Source organism: Agelaius phoeniceus, chromosome 1 (genome assembly GCF_051311805.1).
Source record: "Agelaius phoeniceus isolate bAgePho1 chromosome 1, bAgePho1.hap1, whole genome shotgun sequence".
Classification (NCBI taxonomy): domain Eukaryota; kingdom Metazoa; phylum Chordata; class Aves; order Passeriformes; family Icteridae; genus Agelaius; species Agelaius phoeniceus.
Window position 1 is genome coordinate 36,968,445 of NC_135265.1, and position 23,762 is coordinate 36,992,206.

At 35.8% G+C, this 23,762-nt stretch overlaps 1 protein-coding gene across 8 annotated transcripts in view; it reads right to left on the bottom strand.

Moving 5' to 3' along the window:
• Positions 1-23,762, bottom strand: part of TBC1D5 (TBC1 domain family member 5) — a 318,053-nt gene that overhangs the window by 249,094 nt on the left and 45,197 nt on the right. The window contains exon 3 of one of the 8 annotated variants that reach the window (XM_077176559.1): positions 23,015-23,133. The exons of the other annotated variants lie outside the window; for them this stretch is intronic. The gene's annotated coding sequence lies outside the window, so the exon portion shown is untranslated. The remainder of the gene's footprint in view (positions 1-23,014; positions 23,134-23,762) is intronic. 8 annotated transcript variants of the gene reach the window in all.

Genomic DNA, 23,762 nt, shown 5'->3' on the forward strand with positions numbered 1-23,762 from the left:
ATCTCCATTTGAGCATTTGGCCTAGCTGAAATCAAAAGATGGACTTACTGTGAATATGAAGAAAATTATCTCAGAAAATGAAAAAAGATTAAGACATTAATAAGTTACCAGAGTAACTTATAAAACAAAATAGAATATTAAGATTTTTATTACCATGACAAAAGATATAAAGGATTTTTTTCTTGAAAAGTAAGAAAAAGTAACTTTTTGACATGAGCTATTAGTAAGCGCAAACAGAATCTGCCTGTATTTTAGCAAGTGATGGCATCCTCATGTAGACAGCTCATTTTGAAGGATACCTACTAAACATTTCTGGAACCTACATGAGGACTGCATAAATCAATACCATCACAAATGCAGACCATCTGTCAGATGTCTTGAACATCATTTACAACAAACAGTCTTCAATATATGAATAAAGTCTTAAATATATGAATAACGTAAGGAAATAAAGGTATTTCCTTACTTGCACAAATGCCTCCATTCTCAAATATGATGGAGGAAAGCAGGAATTCAGTATCATATGCTAGGAGAAGGTTCCTAACAACTAGAATTACTCCAATGTTTAAAGGAGTAGGTATCAGGAAGCAAACACAGGTAATATCTGCCTTAAACCTCTAAAGGGAAGTGTTTAGGGAAACTACTTTTTCAAGGTAACAAAACAGGTACAATAGTAGATACCTTTCAAAGAAGCAGTTCTGCTTCCCATGCTCCACTAGTTACACAACCATGTTCTGCTTGGAAGACTGAGAACATGAAAACATCCCAATGCTTTGGCACTTGTTCTCAGTAAGCCTTACCTCACTCTTTTTTTCAAAATATATTAAACTAAAGGGCAGGAGGAGAAAAAGGGGATGGGAACAAAGAAAAGAAACTAGTGTGATTTTACTATTGTCTGTTCTTCCTCCCTCAATACTGTCTCCATTAAAAAAAATTTACAGAACTAAGAATTCATGTAGTAAACAAATTATCTTGATATTTCACTATTTTAGTAAATATATTTGATTAATTTCTCATCAAGATTCAATGGTATTTCAAATGTTTATGCTGAGGGATTCAAATCTGGATTCTTTTCACATAGTCTCTCTCTAAGTAAATAAATTTTAAATTGGACTTTAATTTCAAATAGCCATGTCCTGCTTTTTTGACACCTGTCCATCATAATACAGAATTAAAACCCAAAAATACTAATATTGACATCAAGATGCAATGAAATTATTTTAAGAAGAACAATTCCTTTAAAAACAAAATATGTGGCATGTTTAAAGTATGGAATTTGGTCACTGAAGAGAGTCCCACTTTTGCATTGCTTCTCAGGTACACACAAAAGAGCATTCTAAGATGCCAGAAGCCAAGAAAGATATTCACTTGTACAGGTCTATTAAATCTGTGAATGCAAGAGCTGCTGCATTTCACAGTCTATTATTTATATGACAGAATGAAGATCTGAAAACATGAAATATAGCCTTAAATTATTCACTTATTCTTTTCACAAAAGGAGAAACCGTCAATCTAACACTAAAAGACTTCAAGCATATTTCTAAAGGTTTCATGAAAATTGCCTTATTTATCAAAACTTTATTCCCTCCGTTTGTTCATTAAATACTGTAGCTTTGCATTAAGGTCAAGCAGTGTCAACCAATTACTGCTGTTGGAAAAGTCCTACTTCCTTAATACTCAAAGAAACCATGGTATATAGTGAATTATTTTAATAGGCAAACTGAACGCTGTTTATCCAAAGTATATTTCAACCATAAAAACATATTTTAAGGGTTTCTATCAACAATCAATTATAGTACGATTTATTATCGCAGCAACATTAAGCATGATTCTTTGTCTGCTTAAATGCCAACTTTAAAAAATATACATTTATTTTAGCATATTCAGCAACATTCTGTTCTTAGCTCATAATAAAGGAAAGTAACAAAAATTAAGTGACCTATAAAGCAAACTGAAAGGTAAAAGATAAAACACTGAATTTTAAAGAGACAGTAAAAATTGGTATAAACAATTCTTCTGTTCTCATTCTCTGTTGGTGGGCAAGAGGGCTCAGCTTATATGACAGACCTGAAAAAAAATCCACCCTGCTTTTGCTGTTCCTAATTTTGTAGCTTTGTATCAGGGTGAAATTCTCCATCTTGCAATATACAAGAGAAAGTGGTAATACACAAATTTATTAAACACAAAGAAAAGGCCACTCATAGGCCATCCTACCTAATATCAAAGCCAAAGTCATTCAGGATAAAAGGATTTCCTTAATATGTTTTGATATAACAGCTGAGGACAAAGTCCCCCATGTCCTACCTCAATCTTCTACCTGACCCATTTTAATGGCCTGCAGTTCCAAAGGCTACAATGATGATTTTACTATGTAATCACCTCTAATTTCACATTTCAGAGAAGTAAAATTTTGGATCTCATTTTTTTTGGAACTGACCTGTTTATTGCCATTTCACCTAGTAGATAAGCTGTGGCAAAAGAACACAATATTCTGATGGTAACCTTTGAAATCTTACTACCATGAGCCTACCTGTGACTTTCTGAAGTTACAAAACATGCAAAAGCAAAGAAAATTTCTTCTACATATCCTGTCAGCTTGTCTCACTGGAAAAAAAGTCATCATCCATGTCCTGTACCAGTGATCAATGAGACCTACAGTGATACAAGACACACATGCCATTGCTACAAACAAGGAGAGGAAATAAAGTAACAAAAGGAATTTAAAAAAAACAAAAAACACCAACCTGAAAAGTCTTGCTGAAATTATAGAGAAAGACATAACATCTGTTGTCTCATTATCTCTAAAAGATCAGAATAAAGGAAATCAAAAGACGTAGAAAAGAAAAAAAAACAATCAACCAAATTTAGAACAAGTCCTCTCCAGTCTCCCCTCAGGGGGTTTAGGTTACACCTTCAAGTTACAGTCTACTAGTGAAACCTGAAAGGATTCTAGAACCTAATATTGCACAAACAAATTTCAAGAAGATAAAAGAACATAGAGAAAGAAGAATTGATCCCTTCAAACTCATCTGAATGACTTTACTGCTAACTGGGTTCATGGATGGGAGGTATCAGTAGATATGATACAAACTTCAGATTAGAGAGATTTTAAACATGTTCTGCATTGTTTCTGCCATATATAACAAAATACTGTCCAGACATAATCATTATAAGCTGGACACAAAAACTATTGAAATCAGAGAGCAATTGTTCTAAAAAGAATATTTTTAACAGCTCTCTCAAACCATATACACATATTACAAATGTTACTCAGAGACATTTGTTTGATCTGTTTCTATCTGGTATTTTCATAACAATCCTAGTGACTCCAAGTTGTATTTTTAAAATCAGCAGATAATAGAATGTTGGTAGAAAATAGCAGCACCTCAAAGGAAAGATTTCCAAATGCTTTCAAAAAATGGAAGATATAGTCAGAAATCAATAAAGACAAATCAAAAGTGCTACCTTTATAAAAGGCACATCATAGATATGAACAAAAAATGGACCACCAGTAAACCATTACATAGGGTATCAATGAAGAGAGAGGAATGCAAATAAAAAGAGTAAATTTTGTTGGATCTTTGAAAAACACATCTCATCGAAATACACTGGCAAGCACACAAAGTGCATATGGTTGGGTGTGTGCACAAGTGGTAGCACATGTGGCAGCACCTGCATTGAACAACTGAAAATTACTTTTTTCCATCTCTTTCTGTACTTTATACAGTTTTCGATATCATAATTCTTAGAAGATGTGGGCAAACTATGGAAAGTCAATGGGAGCATGACTTCAAGGACTGCTGGGGTATGACACAAACTGAAGCTTCTCAGGAAAGGTTTGATCAATGTGTACTTGATCCTGCTGCAGGACAGACTGAGAAGTGGGAATGTGTCACCTTCCAGGCAATACAGTTCTTCAATGCCTGTCCACCTACCACAGCCAACTACAGTAAGAGACTGAAGAAAAAGGAGAAGTGTTTCTGCACATCTTCAACAGCTTAAGTTCCCTCTGATTTATCTCTTACCTTCAGATTCCCATATACAAACCCATCACTTCCCTTGTTAACAGACAGGTGGACAGGAGATTATTACTCTGCATAGTTGTTTTTAAATTTCTTTGTCATGAGCCAATAGTAGATTGAGAATATCTGTGGGCAACTTTTCCTGTTTCATCATTCTTTGGCTAAAATTACATAGCATTTCATGTAAAAGAAGCATCACTGGTTATTTTTATAAATGCATTACATGTTTGTTCTTAAAAGGAGGATGAACACATGAAAACCTAACACACAAATAGTAGAAAGAAATTATATCCTGAACTGCACAGAATGAAAACAAAGTTTTTTTAGAAGACCTCCTTTCTTTGTCCTGGCTTCTTCATGGATAGCTCTTAATAATTCCTTAACTCCTGTCCTGAAATAACAATCAAAAATGGTTTGAAAAATCAAAGTGGCATGCTAACCAACAGCTCTTCTGTGAATGAGAGAACAATCTTCAGCTTGAAGGGACATTTCATATGGGTATGATGGATCAGAAGAAACGCATCTTCTGTATGGATGAAAGACAGCAGAGAGAATAAACTCTGCTTTTCTAGATCCATCAGCTCTACTGGATAGCACTAGCCAGCAGTGGGAGATATGGAGGCGGGTTGTAAGATAACGAACAGGCTAGAGGCAAGAGCTGTTATAATTATAGCGGGGAACACAGAATTTGTTAAAGGAAGTCTACTGTATAATTACATTTGAAAATTTAGCAAGATGCCCAGAGGCTGGCTTGCAGCTGTCAGGAACTGGTAATGCTGGAGTTCTGCTCTGGAGAAAACCACCACTGCACAGAAGCACACCTCCACTTCCCTGTAGTTGAGCCAGCTTTGATGGGGCCAAAGAATGACTTCAGCTAAAATTAGTAAAGTTACACAATACATGAGATTATACCTATTCTCAGTAAAAAGTGCTCAGAGACTGGGGATTATTTTAAAGGAAATTAAATGGTTTTGATAATACATTAAATATGTTTTTTGAATAAGCGTCAATGACAGTACTTTTTAAAATTGCATCTTTAATAACAGTTAAATTCTGATTTTTTTAAATGATATTCATTCATAATCAAACTAACCTCATCTCTTTGCATACAAAGTCATAGTTTTCTCTTTGGCCTATCTGGCCCAATAAAATGAAAACACATGAGTGAAGAGCAGATAAAATGCAAGAATAAAAATAAATCTGTATACTTGTTTCTTCCTTGGATTTAGAGCTGAAGAGACGTTACTGCTGAGAAACAAGTAGCAAACTACACACACACAAAGTGGTAATGTGTAGACAAAGTGATCAAGTATGAAACAACTAAGCCATTCCTAATAAAAATAAAGAAATAGGATTGAACAATTAAAAAAGGCTCATTTTATATGAAATTATTGATTCTACATTAAAAAGTATATTCTGCTAATTCAGATGTTAGCAAACGAAGTGCTGTGCATGCTGGAAAACATCACCAACTGTATTCCTGGTGTTTATGTAAAAAAAAATTGAGCAAGAAGCATACTACAAAATAAATTTGACCATATAAAATTATGTTGTCATATTAACACCACGAGAAAATAAAAAGCTCTGGAAGACAGATCAGAGTCCAAAAGCCTACACCACAAGTTTAAGTCAAAATTTACAGTAGAATTATTTCTAAATGCTGTAAAAACTGCTTCTTTTATTTGAGATCTAGGCCTTTGTAAGAAATTTAAGTATATTTGTCTAATTGGTATTATGGACTGTAAAGAGAGAAAACTGATCCTCATTTCAGCTTTATTAAACTTGCTACTGCTTCCAGACTGAAGAAAATGCATACATTCTCTAATCATGTCTAAGTGTTGAATTCTGAAGTGCAGACAGCTCATCAACTACTCCATATTTGCTCCATTAGCCTAAAGATATCCTTTTTTGATGCCCCATTATTAAAATTGGTATAAATACTTCAGATGTCCTTGCTATAGAAAGGTAGAAATATTTTCTAAATATAGGCTTTGGTCACTTAGAAAAATGTTCTCAACATAAGACTGAACAAATTTTTTTTTTTTGTGCATCAAGTCTGCCTTTTGCTCAGTGTAACAGGACTGCAGGAGGACTGGGATTTGCTAGCTACATTTTGTTTAAGGGTAGAGGAGGAAAACAATCCAAGAAATCAGTAATTTTATACAGATTTTCTCCCCTCTTTTTTTTGTTGTTACACTTTTCATTTTACAAAGGTGGACAACTGAGAGATAATAATCTCAATAAAAGAGGGATTCCTATTGAACATACATTGTTTCAGTTTTGTTTGACTTTTACAGAAAATTAACCTTTGAAATTTAACATATTCCTTTGCTTTAATTTTAAAATTAAAATACAGTCACTTGAAAAATTCCAGTCTTGGAAAGGCATATAAATTAAACCTAAGTACTGGGTTTTTATTAATGAGAAATTAAAACTCATTTTGAAAGAAATTTCACAAGTACAATATGGATTTCAGAGAGTGACCCACTTTTTATTTCAATCTTTTTTTTTCAGGATGGTCTAATTACAAATATTCTGAGCCTTGGTCAATTCTGGTTGCACAGATATTGCAAATAGAAAAGTGTCAGGCTTCATATTGATTTCTCCTACCTCAAGCATAAGTTTCCTATGTTGACTTTTGACATATTCATCTATATTACATTATATAATGCAGCTTCAAGGAATGCAATGATCCCTTCAGGAATGTACAGAGAAGAACTCATTCTTTCATCTAAAATATTACTGTAGAAGAACAAAAGCATTTTTGTGCAACAGTAACCCTTATGTATCAACAATTCCACAGTAAAATGTAAGAAAACAAACAACATTATATTGTTGATTGTTGCATGTTCTTGTTGTCCTGGACAAAAAATAAAAAAGCCTTTAAACTTCTGAATATTGATTCTGAAAGAAAAAGCATATCTTAAATGGCATCCTGTAGGTTCTAGCATGCAAGCACAAAATCCATGAATCTAGGGGGCACTTTTACCTTTTTTTAACAGGAAAAAAGCAGCCAAACATAAAAACAAAACATCAGAATGAAACATAGTGTGATCTTCTTTGCTGATACATAATGCAAAATGAACACAGCTCAAACTTGTAGAAAATACACATTTTTCAAGATATGAACCTTTTCAGCACAAAGCTTTGTACAGAAGTAAAATTTTCCAATACCATTGAAAAGTGCTAGTTCCCCAGTCTGGCTGTGCTTTCACAGGTAGCTCTACTTCTTCTGCAACACGAGGCTCCCATCATCACAAGCATGGTGTGAATTCCATAGGGCTTTAACTCACAGGGATGTACAATGCTACACCTTCAACCAAAAGGCAGCTTGCTGTATCTGTGCTATAACTTTTTTGGACTCCTCTCCTATCTGTACATACATGTAAGAGATTATCCTGTCCTGTAGATTATAACTCTTTTGAGAAAAGACCATCGTCCAGTTTTATGTTTTAGCTAAAGAGATGTGATTTCTGATGCTCTTAATCACTATCTGTTTCCAAAACATATAGTAATTTGTATTTTCAGCCTTCTTATTTGAACTTACCTATGTATCTGCCCACTGAAACAGACAGTTTTCAAAAAAAGTTGCACAACATAACTTACTGGAGTTTTAAAATGTATGACCATTTGTATGACAGTCAGGTTATCCATCCATAGAAAGGCAGACTTTTAGCATAATGTTATTTAAAATGGGAATAAAATAGCCTATTCTTTCTAAACTTGGTTTCAAGTATTTTAAATAGTTTGCCTCTATTATTCTACTAATAAAACAGGGGATGTCAAAGAGCATATAAAATTTTCTAAATTAAGGAAAGAAAACCTAGAATGCACATTATATGTAAGTGGTAATAGGCAGAGACAACTTCACCAGGCTGTGACATATGACATCTGGTAGACTATTATCATAATAAATGGGAAAAGTAGGTGAGATTCTGTCAACAGCAAGGTAAGAAGAAATGCATCTTCATCAGAATGACAAACATATCTGCCTTTAACAAACATAGGTCAAACCAAAATCCAGGCATCTATGAATTAAATATTTCCACTTTATTTAACCCCTTTTCTTTTGGATTTTAACAATTTAATTGAAGCACATCTACATTAATCCGAGATATTTATTTATGTAATTTAATTTCATTTTAGTAAGGATAAATTAAACTTACTAATAACCAATGGCTAAAAACTCACAAGAAACAGCCTATTATTTTTCACACTTTTATAAATAATTTTAATTATGGCAAATAGTAATTTAACGATTCTCAAACTACAAAATAAATACACTGTACACCAATCTGCAACTCTTTTTGGTACAACCATCACATAGATGTTAAATTAGCTTCGTCTCTCCAGCTGATCAGCTGAATGGCAGCACCACTAATCTGGGGACCATACTAGGTATTTGACAGTATGTGTGACCTACAAAAAAAAATTTTCATATAAGAGAAAGAAGAGGGAAATAGTAACTTATTGAAAGTAGGTCATGTTCCCACAAACCATGTTTTTTATGGTCCGTTTTTCTCCATGCTTTATTCTTCAATTTCATGTCATCAGATGAGAATAAATGAAAAGAACCATCATAAAATTCTTATTCCATGGAGACTGAAAATTGTCATTGGGTGCTTTAAAAAAACCTTAGAATATTGCCTTTTTATTTGTGACTAAAAGCAAGACCTAATTTGTACTTAGTCCTTACAAAATTAGATATATGCCTGCAAAGTAAAATTTCCTAGATTACAACAATTTTCTGCACATAAAAAAGTAACAGAGGTTTGAAACTCACCAAGTGAACAGTCAAATCACAAAGCAATGATGGGATTTTGTAAGCATCATGGATGGAATACACTGGTTAAGTAAATGAAAAAAGTTTTTTTTTTGGTTTTTTTTCACTTGTTTTTGATATGAAAAAAACTTGAAAAAGCAAATTGCCGAGAGGTACTGAAATATAAAATATTAGAAGAAAGATGGTGGAAGAAAAGGCAGAATATTCTTACTGCATTCCTAGATCCCCATTTCCTTGATATTGTGTTAGTTTTGGGATCTTTACAACATCGTGCTGGAAAAGACAGTCTGAGTGATGGTATTAACTCTTCAACCACTCTCAAGAAATTAATGAGTGATTTGGTCATATATTTTCAGACTTCAGTACAAGCTGATGGCATTAAGATACCAGAGAGATGGATTTGGCAACTGTGTCTCTATCTCATGTGTACTCTCACTTCATAACTATTGTCTCTTGTAACACATAAATGAGGATGCTTGAAATGTAAGGAAAGAAACCACAAAAATTTTGCCATTTCTGTACACTCTAATAAATGCATGACAGTTTAATGCTGATTTAAGTCTGTCTGACAGGAGACAGATATCCCATTCTGGCCCAGTACTTGCCTTCCTCCAGAAGAAAGGTTTCTGCCACGAAGTAACTTGTGTGCAACCTCTTCTGTTCACTGACAAAGAACTTGGAAACACAAACCTCTCTAAACTTCTTCAAGCATAAAAGATGGAGCATGAAGAAAGATGGAGTAAGGCAGCTAATATGTCCAAAGCAAGATATGTTAGGGAAGTGATTTCCTTTTACACCAGTTGAATGGCTAACCCATTTTTTGGGTTGAAACTCTGTTCTCATAGCAATTTAATTGTTTTTAAATCAAATACCAGAAGCATGTGGAATACAAAATAAATAACTTCTGTTTTTTCTTCAACACAAATTCAAATAAATGCATAGAGACTTGCCCAAGAACTTAATGGAGGAGGATGGGGACATCTAACACTGCATGAAGCTGGAGTGGGGATCATGTCAGTGAACCAGGGCTCAGATTCCACTCCTGATGTAGACTGTGACACCCATTCTCCAAAAAGCTGGGCAAGTCAGTCTGTGGAAGTGGAGAGAATGGCATTTGTACATAGGAAGTTCTACTTTGGTTTCTGTTGTGTACCATAGTTGTAATAGGAAAAGTAGATTATAAAGGGACTTGACACCTTGCTCTACCTATTTACTGGACTGAACTTGGCTAAGTGCATACAGCTCTTCCACTCAGCAATGAAAGAAGAAAAAAGTGAATAAACAAAAATCAGTAACACTGGTAGTTGGCTTACCACAATTTCAGTTCATAATTCTGCGGTTTTAAATTTTGTTCAAGCCCAAAACTGAAATAAGAAGAGTATCTACTGAACATTACCATCAACATACACTTCATAACTTCATTAGAATCTCCTCATAACCAGTTAGGGACTATTTCACAAATCATGTCTTAACTGAAAAACTGCATCAACTTGCTTCGCTAATCTGACCACCTTTAGTAACAAAACTGGTATTCAAAACAGCAGCTATACTGAGCTCAAGAAGATTTTATAATAAAAACTATAATTAAATACAGCAGACTTCAGAAAAGTGAGAAATAAGAAAAGTCACAATCACTAACTATTAGAGATATAAGAGAAACTAAAGTAAGATACAGAATTAAATTGATGTGATGGTGTATTTCAATATATTTCATGCATTCCTTTTGATTTTACAATCCAAATACCAAAACAGGTAACTGAAACCTTATCCATAGAATTTATCCAGAATCATTAAAACATTACTGTTTGATAAATAAAAATATAATCCAATCATTTATGCTAGAAAGCATCAATTCAAGTTCATCTACTTTTAGCAGAAAAAACCCCATAAACAAAAAAACAACAGGAGACCACATTTGCCTTATTTGTTGATTCCTTAGTGTAAGCTTACAATTGATAAGGTAAACTTGAAGAACCTGGAAATTCAATCACAGCAATCTAAATGACCAGTTAATAGCCAAAAAACTAATAGATCTAGTGCAGATTTTACTCTATGGCATAAAGTTGTTGACAATACATTTCTCAATAAAGAAAAATTGAATTATAGCCTTAGGGTGGTTTAATTTGGTACAAATTTTGAATAATGTTATATACATTTCCAAAGCAGATGCTAAGAGACTCTACAAGGACACTCAGCTCAATCAGAAGCCAGATTAAAGTTCCATCTGGAATGAAACAGTTCCACAGCTCTATTACAATTAGCAGAGTCACCAATGTCAGACTCAAAAGTTAGGCAATGTGGAACTCTTTCTCTTCAAAATACAGCTATTTTGAAGAGAAAAAACCAAGTGCTTCACACATCTTTAAAACAGACTTCTTAAGTACTCACAAACTTGTATTTTTGTAGTCAGGATGAAAACTCTCATTCTTATTATTATGGTAATATGAATCACAAAGACTATCCAGACAGAACGATTTCCTATCACCTCTCCCATTGCATGAATGTAGCATTAGAAGTCACAAATGTTCAAGTAGCTGCAATACTCAAAATATCAGCAGGCTGAGAATTGCACAGAGCAAAATTCAAGACTGATTTCAAATTGCCCTGATCTTTGCATTCCTGATTTCCAGAGTTCTTGTTATGAAATAAAGCATCTTCCCAACATGGCATGCTGAAGAACTGCACTGAAGTGACCCATCTTTAGTCAAAATAAGAACAGAATTACCTGTGAGACTTAATGGCTAAAAGTGAAAGCCTGATTCTTCAGACAAATATTCAGTGTAATGGAGTTTTCCTAGATTTAAGGAAAAACCAAACTTTAACCCAAGTTTACAAAAGAAAAGCATCCTTTCAAAGCATAATTCAGTAAATGGTAGCTGATACAAAGACAGTAAAAAACATGTTAAAGATGGAAAAAAATATGCCACATGCCTTAAATTTACTATTTTACCATTTAAATAAATAATGCACCACACAAATAAGCAAGAAGTTGGAAATCAAATGCCCACATCTCGCATCTCTTTCCCTCCAAATAAATTCACAGTGGATACAGAGCAATACAGACTCATAAAAAATCACATCTCATTACACACGTTTTCATCAAGAACATCTTGGTTAAAGAGCATATTTCTATTTTCCAGTTCCCAGTTACGTTAATCAGCCTGATTTCTACTGTCAAACAGTAAGCTGCAAAGTCTGAAAATATCGACAATGACAATATCCAGGTAAGAGCAAAGTTGAGAAATAACTGCAGCCACTGTTCAGTTAGCAGCCTGTACTGTTCTGCAATGAAGTAAATTCCAGCTTCCAAAGAGAACAGCAAGAGTCACAATTTTATATTTAGTACCTTTAATTAGTGTTTAAATACTATCCAATAATGTCCATATCTGAAATTTAATCTTCTTAATCTTTAGAGAGAAAAATTAACAATCTGGAGCAACAATACAACTTTGTCCTTAGTCTGACTCTGTTGTTATTTCTGCAAACTGTGCACAAGAGAACTATTGCCAACACCATGCAGCAGGATGGAGGCATTTAAGAGGCATTTAGAAACAGCAAAGACTAGCTGAAATTTAAGGATAGAAGCAAAATATCAAAATTAAGATCAATGCAACCTGATCAGTGCCATTGACAGAACATTGGCTTTTTAAGGCAGTGGTCAACAAGAGTGTCCAAGGCTGTTGGATACACCAGAAAGGGCCAAGGGTATCCACAAACTCCAACAGTGATGAAACCACAGTGAAATGACCACTGCATTTTAGCTCCACATATGAACATAGTGGGCCATCACGACAGCCAGTTTCCCTCTTAGTTAACAGGTTTTCTGAAAGATTAACAAATAAAATAGCACCCAAAAGTTAATTGACAGAAAGTAAAGGATTATAACTAAAACATATGTCTCAAATCCCTGGCTGGGGGCACACCACAAGCCTAGGGATTCCTTCCAAAAGCATAGGTCCTGGTCACCAGATAACTAGAGTGACACAGTGTGAAGCACAGGTCTCAAAAGGTTACTCAAAGAATGTTGAGCATAGAAAAGCCTAACTGAGACCAGCCACATATATAAGGTTTTTGCAACAATAAGGAACTATTTTGCTCATTCTCACAAATAGTAATCACCTATGCTTTCAATCTTCAGCATGTTTTTTTATGAAGGTCTGTCTGGGCTGCCATGTAAAGATTTCCAAATACAATACATCATCCGTGACTCTCATGGCAGAGTCATGAACTTCCATATCTCTGGACATAAATAGTGCAGTAATGGAAGAATCTTTCTTTCCTCTTTCAAACACTCAGCAATCTAACAGTGAGCAAACACAACCAGAAGAAGTTTACTTCCCAGTATCACACAACCCGTCCCCAAGTAAGTAATGAAATTACTTGACAAAGGCCAAATACAAGCGTATTTAATTTCAGATCAAGTAAGGGACTGAAAGCACTTAGCAGCATCTCTATATTATCTCTTTGTAAAAAGCAAAACCACTTTCACTCTTCTGTGTATCTCAACAGCTATGGACCTATCTATGATGAACTCTCACCTTTAAAAGATGTGACACAAGTCCTGGTTACTGAAGTAGAGTGATCTGCGTAAGTCTGGCAGAAAACTCTGAACAATTCCCACCAGTTCCTTGCCTGTGAAATTTCTGAAGTATCATTTCTTTTTCTGCATCTTCTCAAGAGCTACATGCAGCTGTTTTGAGACTTGCTAAGTGACACAGGCATAGGATTAGCAGGGTTCCAATGCACCACTCTAAATGCCTGTTCTGCCACAACCTTGAAGTAGCTGGACAAAGCCACCTCATGGACAAACATCTGGCTAATGTAATCCAGTGAAGAGATGGATAAGAGATGGTCAAAAAACTCAACAACTGAAAACATCATTTAAATAATGTTCACAGTTCACCAATCTACTCTGTAGCTTAGCAACACTTACATTCTTTGTTGATGCTAACCTGGTATTTGGCAGCATCTGCAGAAAAAACACTTATCACCACTTCTGTTAGCTGGAAAACTCTACTCCATTCTAGCAATGACTAAAAGTTACTCAATTATTCATATCTTCATCATCACTCAGCTGCAGCATATTTCAGGATCAAGGCATAAAATTCTGGGTTTTGAGCTCTCTCTTCTGGGTACTTGCTTGACTTTGGTTAAATAACTACCCAGATTTCCATGGGGAAGAAAATTTGCTGTGATCAGAAAGACAAAAGTCTTTCACATGAAGGACAGAACTTTCTTGGAGGTTGGTCCAAGAACTCAAAACAAACATTCCTACCAGGGAGCAACCACCATAATCAACTGTAAGTCTGAAGTCCTTTTCTTGCTCTTGCTCTCCTACACATCAAAACTTTTTTAAACCCTTAGCACAAAACAAGATTCTCTTTTGTTAATACTTATTTCCTTGAAGCAGACTGATAGAACACAGAACAGCTGAAGCATCACCAAACACTACAATGGGTGATGAGATCATTGGACCTCAGCAGAGAGGCAAGATCCCCCCCTAGTCCACCTCAGTACTAGATTTGTCTGCCAAGAGCTGCCACGCTGTTACTAACAGAGCTTTACCCCTCTTTTTATAATATGTACTTCTCACTGTTGTTCCAGAGGAAGCAAACACTAAAAAGCTGACAATCACCTTCACACATGAACAACTGCTCATTGGCAAATACCTTTACTGTGCTTTCTGGATACCTGCTTTAAATGACAGAGACGATGGATTTGAAAACTGGTCTAATGTAGAAGATAAAAGGTTGAATCTTTTTTTTTTTTCCCTCAGTTCTATTTTCTGTGTTCCGTAGCTTGTTAGCCAAAATTGCTTTGAACAGCTGATTGCACTGTATACACTGCAGTCTTCCTAAATCTTAAGGCAGAAACATAAAAAAGAATTTCAGTATATTAGGTATGTATGAACTCCCACGCTTGAATCAAGGCTACCAATCTTTGGAATTTTTTTCCGAACAGTTTCCAGTAAATACCCTGTAAAGGATGTGAGGCTTAGTAGCTCTATAATTTATCACTATTTTCAACAGCAAAGAAAAAAAAGGATTGAATATTGGGGAATACTTCCTAAACTAATTTTAATAGAGAAGGAAGTGCACTATGTAAATATTTACAGAAGTGATACAATTGTCATTAAATCAATATTTTAATCACTTTATGCAGTTTGATTCAACAAATCAACATTTTCACCAGCAATTTGGAATTGACACTCATCATTTTTTAAGAAAAACAGGGATACTGTTCTTTACTTTACACTGCCTTTAGTACGCAGATTACCTTAACGACATTATGCTATTGTGCAGTACACAAAGACAGATTACTAATTATTTGTTGGAGGAAAGCTCTTTTATGTCATATTTTTTTCTGTACAAGCATGTAAGATGATTAAAGAGCAATCCTAAGGAGTCAGAATAATAGAATCATAGAAATGTTTAGGTCAGAAAATACCTTTATGATCATCAAGGCCATTCCCTCTTGTCCTAGTGCTTGTTCCCTGGGAGAAGTGAGAGACCTCCACCTGGATAGAACCATCCTTTCAGGTAGTTGTAGAGAGCAATAAACTCACAAGGCCTTTTCTCAAGGCAAAATAACCCCAGCTCCTTCTACTGCTCATCAGATTTGTGCTCCAGACCAACTTCATTGCCCTGCTCTAGCACACAGACATGCTCCAGCACCTCAGTGTCTTTCTTGCACTCATGGGGCCAGAACTGGACACAGGACTCAAGATGTGCCCTCATCAGTGCCCAGTAGAGGGGAACAATCACTGCCCTTGTCCTGCTGGCCACACTATTCCTGATACAGGCCAGGATGCCATGGGCCTTCTTGGCCACCAGGACACACACTGGCTCATGTTCAGCTGCTGTAAACCAGCATCCCCAGGTCCTTTTCTACTGGGCGGCTTTCCAGCCACTCCGCCCCAGCCTGTAGCACTGCCTGGGGATGATGTGACTCAAGGGCAGGACTCAGCACTTGGCCTTGTTGAACCTCAGACCATCGGCCTTGGCCCATTCATCCAGCCTGTCCAGACATCCCTGCAGAGGCTTCCTACCCTCCAGCATTCTTCCCCAACTTGGTGTCATCTGCAAAATGACTGCAGGTACACTTGATCATGTCATCCAGATCACTGATGAAGATACTTAACAGGGCTGGTCTCAGTCCTGAGCCCTGGAGAACATCACTTGTTACTGACTGCCAGCTGGATGTAATTCTATTCACCACCACTCTCTGGGCTCATCCATCCATCCATCCATCCATCCATCCATCCATCCATCCATCCGTCCGTCCGTCCGTCCCATCCATCCCATCCATCCAACGGTACATTCATCCAAGCTATGAGCAGCCAGTTTTTCCAGGAGAACACCATGGGAAACAGTGGCAAAGCCATGACTCATGGCCAGGTAAACAACATTCACAGCCTTTCGCTCATCCAGTGGTGATCCATGGATCACCACATCACAGGACATCAGGTTAGATAAAAAGGAACCTGCCTTTCACAAACCCATGCTGGCTGGGCCTCATCATGCAGTTGTCCTGTACATGCCAGGCACTTAGGATGATCTGTTCCATGATCTTCCCCAGCACTGAGGTCAAGCCTTTAGTTCCCCAGATCATCCTTTTGACCCTTCTTGTAGACTGGCTTCACTTTGTCAGCTTGCAAAGTTGCAGTCAACTGGGACATTCTCAGTGAGCCAAAGCTTCCGGTAAATGCTTTAAAGCACTTCATGAACTTTTCAGCCAGCTCCCTCACTACCCTTGGGTGGATCCCACCCATCCCCATAGACTTGTGTGTTTCTGAGTGGTGTAGCAGGTCACTGAACACTTCCCCTGGGAGTATGGAAACTTCATTTTGGTCCCTGTTCCTGTCTTCCAGCTTAGAAGACTGGGTACTTGGAGAACAGCAGGTCTTTCTTCTAAATACTGAAGCAAAGAAGACACCTCAGCCTTTTCCTTCTTCTTTGTCACTATATTTCCTCCTCATCCAATAAAGGATGGAGATTGTCCTAGATCCTTGTTTTGTTGCTAATGTATTTACAGAAACTTTTTTCTTTTACAGCAGTGGCCAGATTAAGTTCTAGTTGGGCTTTGACTCTTCTTGTTTTCTCCCTTCATACCCTCACAACACTGTTGTAGTCCTGAGTTGCCTGCCCCTCCTTACAAAGCTGATACACTCTTCCTTTCTCTTTTTTTTTTTTTTGCTTTCAGCCTGGCTGATGTTCTTCCCCACTGGTTTGTTATTCCATTTTAGGGCATAAAATTAGAAAATGGGCTTAGTAACTGAATGTAGTTACTAAGTGGCACTTGCAAAACAAACAAAGGGAGTTATTTCTTCTAGTACTTACTTAAAAGTCAAGCCACAGAACTGTTTACTGTGGGACATTAAAATTTTACAGAGGATCAAAAAGTTACCTGATTTTTGGAGGGGAGAAAAAAATGGGGGATGAACAACACCACCACCAAAAAAATAACATACAAAAAACTCACAAGCCCCAAACAATACAGCTTCAGGTTGATAGGTAAAAAGACACCATTGCTGATTCTCCTCAGCAAAAGCTTCCCGATCTCCAAAAGGCAGAGAAGTGTATTTGGGAAATATTGCCACAGACTCCTCAGCAAACCTTCTAAGAATCTTTTCTTGGACAGGCTGGAAAAAGAATACTAGAAGCGTGTGTGGTCTGAGTAATTCTGCTTGTCATATGCCTCACTGCTGAAGGTTTAAGGAAAAAACAGGCAAAAACCTGGAAATATTCTGCTCAGTAGTTATTATTTATTTATTCAGCATTTATAGACTGCGACAATCTCTCATATGGCATTCTAAATAACCCATCTGATTTTTTCAAGGTTTTGGATGGGACAGTTCAACAACTTTGAATGTTGTAAAAGAAGGGGAGAAGCAGAAAGAATTGTTCTAGTTTAAAACAGAATAAGAAAGATTTTCTGACAACAAAATTCACCTTTTTTTAAAGAAGAGTTACCAGTTCAGTTTATTATAAATATCTCATTAAAGAAATCCATTTTGATTTCAAAATGCATTTTTTGTCCTACCCATTTAACATGTATGTTAAAAACCCAACATATCACTACTTTGTGCACTTAACTCAGTGTGAACTGAACAGGAATTTGAAATGTCCTAAAAATAATTTAACTGGGTTTTCATTTTCATGCAAAATTTAAAAAACATTAATTTTGTACATGTAAACAATATGTACATATATTTGTAAATGTAACTACTTTAAAAATGCAGAAAGGTACTAGTTGTGTTTAGCAATAAATAAGTACAAAAGTACTACAGTAAAAATATATTTTTTGAAAACCAAATTTACTACAGACACAACCTTTCCTTGGGAACATTAAGAAAGTTAAAAACTGATGATTAATGTCCATGTAAGTCTTTATGTTCAAATCATGAATAAATGGCTGATTCAAGCTGCAGGAATAATTCCACTGATTTTTCTGTTACTATCAGATATACTACGCTTACAGAAATATTCTCAAATAATAACATGATTATAATAATATAAATCTGCTCCTACAGCCTGCATTTCTATAGTGTCATCATTCATTGCAAATAACAAACACAATAAAATAACCTTCCAGGAAAAAGCAAAAAGTCCTGCCCCCACAGACAGCAAGTACCCCTTGACAGAGCTTTGTGTGTTTTTCTGGCACCTAGATTCTACTTGCTGAAATTTGAACCGATGTGCTCAAGGAGCTTTCCTAAAGTTCACAGATCTAGAGCTGAAATTCTGCAGATCTCTCTCTGTATTGAAGTCATGTGGGGAAACAAGGTGACTGTGCTTGAATTTTTCATCTGATTCCTTCCTGACCTACAGAAGCACAATGAAAAAAACAAGCATGTCTGAACAAGATTTAAAACAGGAAAACAAAGCCCTTTTAATTTTGATTTTAGTCAGTATGGTCACTTCTCTGATTTTTCTTGAACTAACTATCTGTGTTAAAATACCATCACTTCCTATGACAAAGATTTCACTTGAAATTCTAAGCTGGGACCCACTAACAGAAAAACAGAAATCAATATTAAAAACTTGAATTGTTCACCTCGCAAGGATTGGAGCTGTAGGTTGTACTGACCCTGCATATTCAGAATTCATTGTTATATGGGTGGATGAGGTTAGGAAGATAATTGAAAAGATACTGAAAACTTACCATGTAACTGTAAAGTTACAGTATTCAACATCTACAAGCAAGTCCTTCAGCACTATGTGTTAAGATGCATTCCTTCACCAGTAACAGAGACATGAAAGAGAATCTCAACAGCTTTAAGCTGCCTACTTTGCACTTAGTTTATTTTAATATAAATGCAATTTTAAACCTTTGCAGTTCTTTCCCCAAGATGAGCAGAAATAGAACGTGTTAAGCGCTTGAACAATCAGGAGCTCCCTCCTCCCCATCCTTCAGACAACACACAATGTAAACTTTGAGCTCAACTTTCTGAAACTTTTTTCTTTTCTGAGATGACAATCTAGAATCTTGCAAGCAATGCAGATAGAATGGCATTATATTTTATCACTTCCTCAGTTTGGAAAGACAAGTATTTTCAGGGTAGGCCTGGTTCTTCTGTCTCAGAGAAAAGGGTGTCCAGACTGCAGCTATATGAGATGATGACTAACAGTGTTATTCTCAGTGAAGTGGTATAAAGACAGAGCTGCCTTCCACTAACCCGTCTCAGTTCTTTATTTCTTCACCTTTTATCTCACATTCAGTATTTCTCTAACAACAGCCTTAATCTTTCCAACATTTTGCTTCTTTCCCTTTTTTAAAAATCACTCCAGTGTTCTTCGTAAATCTTTTCTCCTGTCCTTCAACTACTTTTCTCTGCCTTAATCTATTAATGCAAATGTTGCATGCATACAGATCATGTATGATCTGTACATGAAATCATGATTTTAAACTAAGATCTTTTGGATATAAGTGGCAGAAAAGTTTAACAAATGACAAAGTCAACTGATATTCAAGTTTGTGTTCTCTCTAACTTCAGCACCAGCTGCAACACAATCCTCAAAACCAGAGGACAAGAAAAACAGAGGACTAGTTTTCATACCTGAGAAACAACCGCTATTCAGAAAGATGAAAGCAAGCAAGCTTTTCAAAGGTACATTTACACTCACAGACACATCACCCCTCATCCTGTTCCTCAGTGGTTTCATCAACCATACCTGAATGTACATTATGTCAATAAAATTCTACATATATCATTGATTTTGCCTATTACATGTATGCAATGAAAAAGGAACTTAACAAATGGGGGAAGGGGTGACTGAGAAAAGTAATTCTCTTTCCAACCTGAGGAAACTTTAGACAAATTTGCCTTTGATAATCGACTGAACAAGCTGCACTGCAAGCATCAAGGGATGGTGCAGGGATATCTAGCAGGTGCTGCAGTTTATCACAAAACCGTCTAAAATAATTGGAAGTGACAACCAGCACTACCACAAATGATTTATTAGTCTTTCACTCAGCTTTTCAGCTTCCTCAGGGCCAGAATAAATAATTTACCAACTCTGTATCTTCCAATCATTAATTCTTCCCTGTGCATCCAAACTACATTTAACTCTGCTGGGTTCAGTGGAATTAAAAACACAATATGAAGACTTTTTCCCCCCCAAGTATAGTATTATCTGACTTTATCTAAAAGTAAAATTGTCAATCAAAATTTGTATTGGTGATAGAAGGGATTAGAGCTAGCAACTAAAGTTAAGTTACAAAATATCTGCAGAATAAAATGAAAGCTAAACTGACGAGATATCAACAATGAAACGCTCCCAGGGGGTCAGGCGTGTTCTCAAGATATAAAGTACTGATAGTGTCTGGAGATATTGATGAGCATTGTATTTCTGATCCATAAACTAACATTACTTACAGACAAACATCTTATATGTCCCACATGTAAGATGGTAAATACAGGATGAAAACACTGGAAAGGAAACATTTAGAAAATAAATGAAAAAGGAGATGTGCGCAAAATGAAAGGATTAAACGTGAACATAATGATTCTGTAAAAAGGCAATACTTTCTTAGGAAATACACTAAAGATACAAGATTTACTAATGCCCTTGTGCTCATATCACAAAAAAAGGAATTTAAAAAAGAGTATTGTACAAGGCAGAATTAGAAAACAGGAGTATAAAATGGCATAAAACCAAAGTACATTTTCAAATTTAAAAGAGAATATATAAGGTACCATATTCCTATTAATTATGTAGAGAAAACATAGAGAAAACAAAATCACACCCTAAATCCATTTTTGATGTAAGATAGTCTTCTCTCATTAAATCAGCATCTATGATTAAAACCAAGATCATTTTTGTACATAATGTATTGCATTGTTAGAGCAGCATCTGTTTGTTGCACAGCAACACATTTTTCAGCTTTAAGAAACTGTACTGACATAGAAGAAACAACCTAGACTTTGAAGATACAAAAATATTTTTGCTTCCAAAACCATTTCTTACTAAAGGGGTTAATAACATTAATGTGCTAATATTCTGCATTCCAAGAGCAGGCTTCAAGCTGTTGGAAACATACAGAAGAAGAATTTCATGGTACTAACAGCTCTCTTTCTGTCCTATGGGACGGAGACAACTCAAACTTTTAAGTACTTACAAGAAAAGCTGTGTAAAGCTATGAAGACTAATCAATAGGGCTTTCACCAAATGATAATACAGTCTGAAATAAAATAAATTGGCCATACCAAAAATGCCTTACCCTTTTTCTCAACATTAATCTCAATACAGAGAAAAGTACAGTCCAAAATAGCTGACATAAAAATATGTTTTCACACTGCTTTTAACAACACAAAAAAAATTCACAAAGACCAGAAATTTACAATAAATTATTTGAAAGCAATTATCCTATGTATTTCTCAAATCTCAATTGTCCTTTTCAGTAAGACTGTAAAAGCTGTACTGTCAATTTTACTCTGTAGTAGGGTATTTCCTTTCTTCACTTAAAATGCAAAATCCTCTGCAACCAACCATGCACAAGCTGAAGTCAACCTCCCAAAATTTTCAAGAGAATGACACTGTTATAAGGGCTGAGTAATTTCATCACTGTGACAGGGGATGTTCTAAAACAATCCAAAATATCTTTAAAAAAGCAATAATGTAAATAAAGCATAAGTTTTGGAGAACTAAATCACAGGCTAGGTATTGGTCTCTATGCTTTCCTCACAAGCTGGGCCAAAAACCTTAGGTCTCAGTAGACAGAGGGAACATACTCTGGGAAGCCTACCAAAGACAAAAATACACTTGATCCCAGCATCAAATCATTAAGGCAAAAGTCATTTGCCATTGCAGTCAGTTATCTAGATTTATAAGAAAGCATTTACTGTTAACAAATTTAAAAAAAAAATACAAAGTAAGTTGCCTGTTCCTTACAGAGTACAGGCACAGGTCTTATAAATTAACAGATCCAGGAAGCTGTTTTGTCATCTAACTTTTGATGCCAACTAGTTATGACATCTTTCTTGAACAAGCTCAAGGACTTTCTGACTTGGAGAAAAATGGATTTGGACATCAATTCCCTTAATTAAGAGTCCTGAATGCAAGTACACAATGAAGTTTTATTTCTCTTATAAAAAACCAAACAAATCCAAACCAAAAAAGCCCCACCATAAAAATCTGTGGAGTCTGTTTATACTCTTAGGCAAAAGTGCTGGAAGTGACAGCTGGTCACAGAAAATAATAGGCTAATCAGAGGCTGAAGTAATTCTGGCAAGAAAAAGGATTCAATATTTGATCTTTTTCTGATTAAAATGCAATTATAGCTATTGATATGATCGTAGACTCTCAAAATGACCTCTCTCACACAAAAATGATTTAGTATTGTTTTAAGTAGTCTTTCTTCAAAGGTTAAATAAAAAATTGTCTGAGATTAAAAAATGGGGGTGAGAAGGATCAAGCCCAAGGAGGAGAATAAATCAGCCTTAATATACACAATTAGAAAGTTTCACTGAAATCTTTGCTGCCTCTAGAAGAATACAAAGTGTACAAGAAATTCTCACACACAGTTTTCAGCATATAAGAAACTAACTGCATTTCTTCATGCTCCTATCAGTTCTGGGTCTATCTACAGCCAATAACGCCTGCTTTAAAGAAATGTTCCTAAGCAAGTACTGGGTAAATTCATATTTGTATTTATCCCAAAAGAAGTATCATGCTGGCAAATGTCAGTTTTGACAAAACATCCTCACCTAAGGCACAGGTTCACAGATTTCCTCAGTCACTCTTGGTGTGATTTTTCACCTCCATCAATCTAGTTTCCTTTCCTCACTTTTTTTTCATCACAGCTATTTGTACATTCTGACAAAACCTTGAGGAAGAAGAAAGAAACACTCAGTTTTATCTCTATTTGCCATTCAGTAAATCTGTCATTTCCACTTTATTAAAAGGAAGTGAGGCAGAGAGGGGCCACAGAGCGTATGTGGTGGTGAGTTAAGGATTGAACTTGTCATCTCCTGATTCCCACAGCAACACTTTCTGAAGGTATACAAATCAACAACGCATCCATCATTACCATTTTGGCAGAAAGCATAGGCTCAACCTCCAAGATTCCCCAGAGCTACATTTCAACCTGAGCTATCATAAACCATTTTCTGTCCACTATTACAAAAAACACAGCAACATACAAGGTATGAAAGGTAAGCCAAAGTTATGAATCCTGTTGAGTACATTTCTGAATAGGAGCCCTAAACAACACATTTCCAAGACTGACACACACGACAGAGAATTTAATTTAGGAAAATGCTAAGGAGAGCTCTACAATGTCTGTAAAAACCCATGCAAGCTATTAAGTACCTGGTATCTTTTTGACCTAAGTAAAGGTTAAAATCCAGTCTCTGAACTATCCCTAGATGTTGACCTAACCTCTGAGACATTGAATTAATTGTAAGAAAGGTCTGAAACCTACAGAAGACTCTGGGGAAAAGAAAACAAACACAC